This window comes from Erythrolamprus reginae, chromosome 8 (assembly GCF_031021105.1).
Source record: "Erythrolamprus reginae isolate rEryReg1 chromosome 8, rEryReg1.hap1, whole genome shotgun sequence".
In the NCBI taxonomy this organism is placed as follows: Eukaryota; Metazoa; Chordata; class Lepidosauria; order Squamata; family Dipsadidae; genus Erythrolamprus; species Erythrolamprus reginae.
In genome coordinates, this window is record NC_091957.1 from 52,806,652 (window position 1) to 52,815,460 (window position 8,809).

Here is an 8,809-nt window from a genome sequence, read left to right on the forward strand (position 1 = left end):
CCAAACGTTTTGGGCAGTTTTATGGACATAAAAAAGGAGCAGAACTTGGATCGGCCGATTGGGGCTGCCAGATTTATTTATTTCACCCAGATGACTCTTGAGAATTGGAATCCCTTCTGGTCTCCAACAAGTGTCCGACAAAGCCCATCATTGTTCACCGCGAGAGATGATGGGAACCTCATCCCTGAAGCAGAGGGCACAAAATTTCCCTGCTGTTCATTTAAAGCAGTGCTTCTCAAATAGTGGGGCAGGGCCCCCTGGGGGAGAGGCACAAAGCGATTCCAGGGGGAGCATGTGACCCCTGGGGAATGTGCTTTTTCTCTCTCCAGGGAGTAGGGTTTTTTTTTGCACCGAACAATAGCACACAGCACAGAGCAGGAGATATGAAGTGCAGATAACAAACCATTAAGAGACCCCATGAAAAACTATTTAACAGGGATGAAAAGAAAGGAGGAGAGAGACTGAGATCATGAGACAAACGTTAAGTCTCCTGAAAGCTAAGATGAGGAAATATGACGAAACAAATGTAGCGCTTGGCTTTGCTGTGATTACGGTGGGAGACGAGGAAAGACCGCTATGTTTACTGTGTCGAAAAATGTTGGCGGCGGACTCCATGAAGCCAAATAAATTAAGACATCACTTAAACACGTCGCACCGCAATCACGCTGATAAGTCGCTTGAGTTTTTTCAGTAAAAATGTGCTGAATCTTGCAAACAATCGTCCAAGTTGAGGGGGGGGGCGTGAAATGTTTACTTCTTGCTAGGGGGGGGGGGCGTAAAACAGAAAACAATTGAGAAGCACTGGTTTAAAGGAAGTCCCAGAGTCAGAGTGTATGAAGTTAATTCTGAGGAGAGTGGACAGACAACAAATTTTCAAAATGGCCGAGAATGAATTCAGGGTGGTTGAAGAGGCAGCTGTATCCTGACACGTCATGGTAGATTCATCAGTGATTCGGGGGGGGGGGGGGGAATGGATTTATTTTCTTTGAAATAAAGAAAAAAGCTATCCTGCTGTTATTCAAACTTGGCACCTTTTAAGATATCTGGACTTCAACTCCTAGAATTCCCCAGCCACTGGGAAAAAGTATACACTACTGGTGATCTTTAACTGCATGAAACAGTGTTTCGTAGGGCAACCATTTTTGAACCAAGGTACAGTGGTACCTCTATTTACAAACGCCTCTACTTACAAACTTTTCTACACAAGATTTTTTTGCCTCTTCTCAATAACCATTTTCCATTTACAAACCCAAGCCTCCAAAACTGTAACTGGAAAAGGCAGGGAGAAGCCTCCGTGGGGCCTCTCTAGGAATCTCCTGGAGAAAACAGCGCGGGAAAAGGCAGGGAGAAGCCTCCATGGGGCCTCTCTAGGAATCTCCTGGGAGGAAACAGCACAGGAAAAGGCAGGGAGAAGCCTCTGTGGGGTCTCTCTAGGAATCTCCTCCCTATGGTTTCCCCAATCGCACACATTATTTGCTTTTACATTGATTCCTATGGGAAAAATGGCTTCTTCTTACAAACCTTTCTACTTAAGAACCTGGTCACGGAATGAATTAAGTTCGTAAGTAGAGGTGCCACCCTATGTTGACTTCAACTCCCAGAATTCATCAGCCACTAGGAAAACTACACACTACTGAAATTCCTATTCTGGTGGTCTTTTAACTGGATGGAACAGTGCTTCATAGGGAAACCGTTTTTGAACCAAGGTACCTCAAATGGACTAATTGACAGGAATGTGTCTAAAATCCAGGACCCATCAACTCCTTTAGGGAATGAAATTTGGGGAGATTGCAACTGCTTCGGTTTTATCGATTGTCGCGGTCCTGCAGGGATGCTGCTGCGGTCATACGATCTTCATTTTCAAAGTGCTGTGCCAGTTTCCCAGGCAGTCTAGCAATCCCTTGGTGCCTCTGTCAGCAGCCTGGTACAGGGGGGGGGGGGGGAGAATTGGCCCCATCAACAGCTATAGCCGTTAGATCTAAATCTGAGGTTTCTTTAAAAAACAACAACCTTGGAACAGGTGCCTCTTTTATATGTTGTGTAAGTGTGCGTGTGCACACTTGGAAACTTTGCATGAATAAATGAATATTTCTACTGCTTTGCATATTCAGTTTACTTGCTGCGCACTCAAGAGGAGGGTTTTTGAAAAATTGGCTAGCACAAACTGTAACGTGGGGGGTCCAGCCCCCCTGCTCAAGCAGGAGAACCTATACCAGTGATGGCGAACCTATGGCATGGGTGCCAGAGGTGGTACGCAGAGCCATATCTGCTGGCACATGAGCCGTTGCCCTAGCTCAGATCTAACGTGCGTGTGTGTGCCAGCCAGCTGATTTTTGGCTACAGAGAGGCTCTGGGAGGGCGTTTTTGGCTTCCAGAGAGCCTCCAGGGGGATGGAGGAGGGTGTCTTTACCCTCCTCTGGCTCCAGGGAAGCCTTTGGAGCCTGGGGAGGGGGAAAAACAAGCCTACTGGGCCCAACAGAAGTTGAGAAACAGGCCGTTTCTGGCCTCCAGAGGGTGGGGGGAGGCGGTTTTCGGTCTCCCCAGGCATTGAATTATGGGGGTGGGCACTCACGCATGCGCGATAGTGCGTGCGCACGCTCTTTCTGCACCCAAGAAAGAAAAGGTTCGCCATCACTGACATATACCATTTCAGATAAATGGCTGTCTCGTCTTAAAAACCTCCAGTGATGGAGCGCCCACAATTTCTGGTGGCCAGCAGTTCCACTAGTTAATTGTCCTCACTGTTAGGAAGCTTCTGCTTCATTCCAGGTTGCTTCTCCCTTCAGTCAGTTTCCAACCATCGCTTCTTGTCCTGGGAGGAAACAAGGCCTCCACCCTCCCTCTGGTTTCCCCAATCGAATGCATTATTTGCTTTTACATTTATTCCTATGGGAAAAATTGCTTCTTACAAACTTTTCTACTTAAGAACCTGGTCACGGAACGAATTAAGTTCGTAGGTAGAGGTACCACTGTATTGGAAGACTGCTATCATGTCTCCCCTGGTTGTTTTTTCTAGAACTCACCCATAAAATTAATTAGTGAATTAAATATCTCAAGAAAGGCAACCCTTTAAAAAAGTTTCATTTCCTTCCTTCCTTCCGTGGGGCCTCTCTAGGAATCTCCTGGGAGGAAACAGAGCCGGAAAAGGCAGGGAGAAGCCTCCATGGGGCCTCTCTAGGAATCTCCTGGGAGGAAACAGGGCCTCCACCCTCCCCAATTGCACGCATTATTTGCTTTTACATTGATTCCTATGGGGAATATTGCTTCTTACAAACTTTTCTACTTAAGAACCTGCTCACGGAACGAATTAAGTTCGCAAATAGAGGTACCACTGTATTGGAAGACTGCTATCATGTCTCCCCTGGTTGTTTTTTTCTAGAACTCACCATAACATTAGTGAATTAAATATCTCAAGAAAGGTAACCCTTTATAAAGGTTTCATTTCCTTCCTTCCTTCCGTGGGGCCTCTCTAGGAATCTCCTGGGAGGAAACAGGGCCGGAAAAGGTGGGGAGAAGCCTCCATGGGGCCTCTCTAGGAATCTCTTTGGAGGAAACGGCCTCCACCCTCCCTGTGGTTTCCCCAATCGCACACATTATTTGCTTTTACATTGATTCCTATGGGAAAAATTGCTTCTTACAAACTTAAGAACCTGCTCACAGAACTAATTAAATTCATACCACTATATATCCCAACCAACGCAGTTGATTTAAGCATTGTCGCCTTTCATTTTAGCACGCAGGTCTATGCAAAAGGACAACAGGATTGATTCCAAATGATAGGGTTGTGTTTGTTGTAAAAAAAAAGAAAGAAACATTTGCACCTCCGCAGAATTGAAAGGGTTTTATTTACTTATTTATTTTGCCATACAAAGCTCTAAGGACTAAAAGTCAAGTATTGGTTAATGAAAAGCAGAACAACAAATTCCCGGAAAGGGTAATGTTAAGGGAGGAAAAAGGCTGTACAACTATATACATTACAGTACTGTATTGATAAAATTAAAAAATAATAACACCGCTCTATAAAAACCGCCGTTGAAGTAAAACCACTGCCCACTTTTCCCCCCACATCTTTCGTTTTTGCTAATAAGTGATAACGCTTCGGTAGGAAATAAATTAAACCAAGTAACTGACTTCCCCACCCCTTTATATTATTCTCATTGTCGTATACAGGAATGCACAAACGCACATTTGGCGCAAAGCCACTCTTGAAAAGAAGTTGAGCTCCTGTCCCCAATATAACAAATTCGTAACTCGGAAATATCTGCGCAAAAACACCCCCCTCCAAACGTGGTAAACTATTGGATCTATACAAACTTTAGCCAGGCACGACCATCTGAATTCTCTTGAGATGCAAGATATCTTCTCCACAACGATCCAGCAAACATGACAATGCTAAGTTTTTTTTCATCCTGTTATAGTGCATGCAAAGTTTTAAAAACGGGTGGAGTGGAACTTAAAAGAAGAAGAAAAAATAGGGATTCCTGCAGCGGTATCTCTGTTCAGGACGAGGGAACTGTGTAACACTGATACATCCAAACTCAAAACGATTTGAAAGCCAGCATGGTTGCTCCAAGCATGACATACTTCAAATGATTTAACCCGCTGTTAACTGTTTTTGTTTTAGATTTCTGCTCGAGGCTGTACTTCACATTAATCTTTTTAGTAAATTTTATTTTGGGAGGGGAAGAAGCAAGGGAAAACTTTTTCATTGAGTTATTGTCATTTAGAGGTGTTCTTTCCAGAGCCGAGTCCATGATCTTTACAAAATGGAAAACAGAGAAACTGAAAAAGGAGAGGGCATATTTCTTAAATCAGGAACTGCTAGGTGTTTGTTTTTTTTTAAAAAAATTATAGTGTCAATCAAAAACAAAACCAGATAATATTGGGTTGCTACCGGAAGCAGCGCCATTCCGCTAGTGAAAATGGAGATGTGCCCGCAGCTCCAGCTCACCAGCGGGTGGGCGCGTCAGCGTGAGATTCGGTTTCCGCGCATGCGCCGAAAGCCAAAATTCACACGAGGATGCGCGCATGAGTGAGGGCATGTGCAGAAGCCGAATCTTGCACCAACTCGTGCGGGTGCATGCCGGGGTGGCAGAGCGCCACTGGAAGCACACTGGTAGCAGTGGGGACAAGGCATCCTTGCCTGAAACCAGCATATTTCCAACGCGGTAAAGCAAAAAGACTTTACGGCTACGTGATTAGAACCCCTTAACTTCCCAACACCAAAATAAACACAGAGTGCCTTTCTAACGAGATACACAACTTTGAAACTTCATCTTTCGGTTTGCAATTTTTTTTAAAAAAAGATACTTTCAACAGGCACCGATTTAATTACTAGTTATCGGGATTTTTTGGGGGGGTGGGGAGTAGCACGTTCAAGCTGAAAGTTTGATTGACATGCAGCAACGTAGTGGGGTTTTATTTAGCAAACGTTAACACCCTTTGCTACGGGCAGCTAAATGAAGTTAAGTTTAGTTTAGTTTATAAAATGCTATGATGGACACTGGTGACTCCTGAATATGACAAATATATTGGAGTTTGACTAATAGGGTATTTTTTTTAAGAAAAAATACAGTCCCACAAATTATTCATTTAAGTATGCAATGCCAATTTTAAAAGATCGTTTCCGTTTATATAAAAGAAAAACTTCTAGCCATAATCAAACGTAGTCTCAAAATTCTACAGACAAACCGGGATACAGAATCTCTGCTTTCTCCCATTGCTAGAAACATGATCTGCTCTTGGTATCATGTTTTTCGAACATGATTCTTCTCTTTTTACTCCACAACAGAATTTCATTCAGTTCCCGGCTGAAAACACAATGTTAAAGAAAGAAAAAAGGCAAAAAAACCCAGCGTGAAATTAAGAACTAGGCACGAATACTTGGAATACAAAATAGAGACTTAGGAAAAGGAGGAGAAAAAATATAGTTAAAAGTGATGACAGCTTTTTCATGACATACCACCAATCGCTAACTAGTTTTATTCATCACAGTCCTTTTCGACCTGCTAAAACACCCACTCCAAATATTATAATTTACAAAAAAAGGAGGCAAGAGGTTATTTGACAAAGAAACCAAAACGACATGGCTCTTGACCACTTTGCTTAAATCGAGGCCCTGCACTGGAAAAGTACAGTGATACCTCGTCTTACAAACGCCTCGTCATACAAACTTTTCGAGATACAAACCCAGGGTTTCAGATTTTTTTGCCTCGTCTTACAAACTATTTTCATCTTACAAACCCACCACTACTGCTGGGATTGCCAGCGAAGCGCCCGTTTTTGCGCTGCTGGGATTCCCCTGAGGCTCCCCTCCATGGGAAACCCCACCTCCGGACTTCCATGTTTTTGTGGTGCTGCAAGGGAATCCCAGCAGCGCAAAAACGGGCGCTTCGCTGGCAACGGAAGTCCGGAGGTGGGGTTTCCCAGCGAGGGGAGCCTCAGTGAAATCGCAGCATTGCAAAAACAGAGAGGTCCGGAGGTGGGGTTTCGAGGACATCAGTGTTTTTACGATGCTGCGATTTCACTGATGCTCCCTTCGCTGGGAAACCCAACCTCCAGGCTTCCGTTGCCAGCGAAGCGCTCGTTTTTGCAATGCTGGGATTCCCCTGCAGCATCGCAAAAACACAGAAGTCCGGAGGTGGGATTTCCCATGGAGGGAAGCCTCAGGGGAATCCCAGCAGTGCAAAAACGGGCGCTTCGGCTGGCAAAAGGGGTGAATTTTGGGCTTGCACACATTAATTGCTTTTCCATTGATTCTTATGGGAAACATTGTTTCGGCTTACAAACATTTCACCTTAAGAACCTCGTCCTGGAACCAATTAGGTTTGTAAGACAAGGTATCACTGTATATTCCCAATTTGAAACCAAGGGAAAGCAGGACCACAAAAGAGAAACTTAAAAGACTATCACATCTGCCCCCGACCCAAAAACCCAAACCCCTTTTATCTGTGTGGCTGCTGTAAAAAACAAACTAACTAGTAGGCTCTCTTTTAAAAACTACCGACTCAGTTACAGAGAAACAAGAAAACACATATTATCATCATTTCCAAGGCTGCTTTGGTAGAAAGCTTCTGCTCTGGTTCAGGGCAAAACTCTAAAAAATTTAGATTTCTAAAAAAAAGATTCCCTCGCGGGGAATAAGACAGGGGGGGGGGAAAATTAAAATTCACTGCAAATGTTTAACCTGCTTCTGCTGTAGAAAAAGATCCTGATATTGTCTTCCATCTACCCTACCCAGTCAATTTAAAAAAAAGAAAAGGTGAAAAACAATGGTCCAGCCACTGAGATATCTTAATCCCTGGGATAATAAGAACGAGTGTTAATATTTTTCCTTGGAGGAAGCGTCTCCCTGCCCACACGCATTACCGACAATATACAATTGCTTACCGTGTTTTTCGCACTACAAGACGCACCCAAAAAAGTGGGTGGAAATATCTCTGGGCCTTATAGAGCTAATATTGCAAAGGGGGGGATGTTGGGTGGAGCGGCGCGATTCACTACCGCCTATCACTGCCGCCGTTTTCTGCCGCCAGAGAAAGCTGGAGCCTTTGCTGCCAAGCAGCTGATCGGCGGTTGGATCGGCCTGTCGGAATACCGCCAATCTGCTGTTTCTAGGAGGTGGAGATCACTGCTGATCGCCACTGCCAGCCGCTGCTGCAGCAACAGCAATCCCTGCCGCCTAGAACAGCTGATCGGTGGCATTCCGGGAGGCCGATCCAACCGCCAATCAGCTGTTCTAGGCAGGAGGGATTGCCGCTATAAGATGCACCCAAAAAAGTAGGTGGAAATATCTCTGGGTCTTATAGAGCTAATATTGCAGGGGGGGGATGTTGGGTGGAGCGGTGCGATTCACTACCGCCTATCACTGTCGCAGTTTTCTGCCGCCAGAGAAAGCTGGAGCCTTTGCTGCCAAGCAGCTGATCCACGGTTGGATCGGCCTGTCGGAATACCGCCGATCAGCTGTTTCTAGGAGGTGGAGATCACTGCTGATCGCCACTGCCAGCTGCTGCTGAACAGAAGCGATCGGCGGCGACAGCAATCCCTGCCGCCTAGAACAGCTGATTGGTGGCATTCCGGGAGGCTGATCCAACCACCAATCAGCTGTTCTAGGCAGGAGGGATTGCCGCCGATTGCTGCAGCAAATGCTACAGTGTTTCCCGGCGGCGGCAGCTCAACTCAGTTGACCAGTGATGGGCGCAATGGAGCAGAGCCCCCACGAGCCATATGCTGGGGCTGGGATAATGTGCTGAAGCTGAGCAGGCTATTTACTTTTTGCTGCAAGGATGATAGATGAATACCAGATAAATGCTGGGAGGCAGAGGAACATTTTTTTTGGGGGGGGGGTTATTTTTCTCCTCTAAAGCTAATATGCATCTTATGGGCCGGTGCATCTTATACCTGCGAAAAATACGGTATTTGAAAGCCAGCAAGAAATGGCTATACGGGTCTTTCACCGTACGTTTTGTTGTGCTGAGAACAAGCATGATTTGGACCCTTGTAACGTTCCGTTGCAGGAACGCACTGATTTCTATTTAAAAAGGAAATAAAAACAAAACAGATTCCCCCCCCCCGCAGCCCCCCTCCAAACAACATCTGCAAGAAAATCTAGCTGCGTGCCTGTTTTGTGGTCACAATGGAACCCCTTTTCAGCATTAAAGTGCTAACATGAAAATAAAAAGTAAGTGGTTTAAGGAAGAAATATATATTCCTGTTATTCTACACCTAACGGGGATTGGGGGTGGGTGGGTGAGTCTCAGAACAGGTAACGTTTGAGGTTTTGATCCATACAAATGAACGCCGAAAAGGC